The sequence below is a fragment of the Aplysia californica genome, unplaced genomic scaffold (genome assembly GCF_000002075.1).
Source record: "Aplysia californica isolate F4 #8 unplaced genomic scaffold, AplCal3.0 scaffold00107, whole genome shotgun sequence".
Lineage (NCBI taxonomy): Eukaryota > Metazoa > Mollusca > Gastropoda > Aplysiida > Aplysiidae > Aplysia > Aplysia californica.
The window spans coordinates 981,309-982,655 of NW_004797377.1; the positions used below are offsets into that span (position 1 = coordinate 981,309).

Sequence of the window (1,347 nt, forward strand, 5' to 3'; positions counted from 1 at the left end):
GGGGGGTGCTGAGTATGTTTTTCCAAGGTTCCACCTATAACATAACTCCAAAAATCTACCCAATGAAACTTTTTTAAAAAGAAACAGAACACTATCTGACAAGATAAAGCCTATACTTAATAATTGTTGCGCCAACGTTATACATAGATACACTCCTGGTTTAACAATATCAATAATGAACGAGCAATCTGAGTAAACTTCCTCAGCCTTTCCCAGTACAAAAAGGGCAGTTAATTAAGAGTGTACCTTCTACTCATCTATTATTGATATGGACCAGAACGCCTGGCCTTGACTAATCAAGAGCTGGGAACCAATGGACACGAAAAGATAAAATGGTGAGAAAAACAGAATACCCACAAGTGATGACAAAAACTGTAGCAATGATTTCTTGGTCTCGGCATGCTGATAGATTCTATATTATGTGAGGACTCTGTAGTTGGCACCCAATGTTTCTTCACATTCGCGTCATTATGTTCCTTGTGAAGATAATTTAATTAAGCTATTAAATCTTCACGTCACCATTATAATAATAGTTGTACAGCGCATAGGGCATGCTGTGTAAAGAGTGGACATGGTCTATATAAATGCAATCATTATCATTTTTGTGTATAACGTGTCTAAATGAACAAAAAGTCAAGAGGAACGTTTCCATATCTTTCAGTTTCAATTACGTTTACGAAATTTAAGCAAACTACTTGAAATAGGTTTGCTAAGTATTTATTTTGCTGCTTTTCTATTAAACTTCTGTTCAATCGTCTTAAAGTATTCGTAAATAAATAATTAAAAGAATTTAATATTTAATGCAGTAACTGTGAAATCTCAAAGCTTTGGTTTTCTTGAGGCGTTTCTTTTTTTGCTTAAGTTGTATTTTAGCCATTAATTTATTGAAAAGTTTAAACCGTTGATTAAAATATATCTTTTTAGAATTTATCTCTATTATAAAGTAAAACAAATATCATCGAAGAATAAACACAACACACAAAAATGCATCTAAATATGAATATCGTTTCTTATACTTTCCAGCTTACCTGACTTGATAGTTCGAACGTCAAAAACTGAAATGGTAGAGGCAAGTTCACAATTTGTAACACGCAGATACGTTCACTGGTAGGATGCTCGATGAGGGGCGTAGTCCTAATTAAACCTGAGCGTTTTTGCCTCGTATATATATCACCTGGCTGGGCGACGCCCCCTCCCCCTATTGCAAACGCAAGAAATGACTTCTCCCGGATTGCGTGTCTGCATACCTGCTTATCCGTGTTTGTGCACTCGTCTGTATGTTCGTGCGAGTGTTTGTCTCTTTTTTTATATTATTACCTCTCTCTCTCTCTGTCTCTCTGCCTCCCC

The 1,347-nt window shown here is 35.9% G+C and overlaps 1 protein-coding gene across 1 annotated transcript in view; it reads right to left on the reverse strand.

The window, feature by feature from the left end:
• LOC101851183 overlaps positions 1–1,187 on the reverse strand; it is a gene marked incomplete in the record, with an annotated part of 22,004 nt that extends 20,817 nt beyond the window's left edge. The window contains 1 exon segment of the mRNA XM_005095591.2: positions 1,029–1,187.
• Between the last annotated feature and the right edge of the window lie 160 nt (positions 1,188–1,347).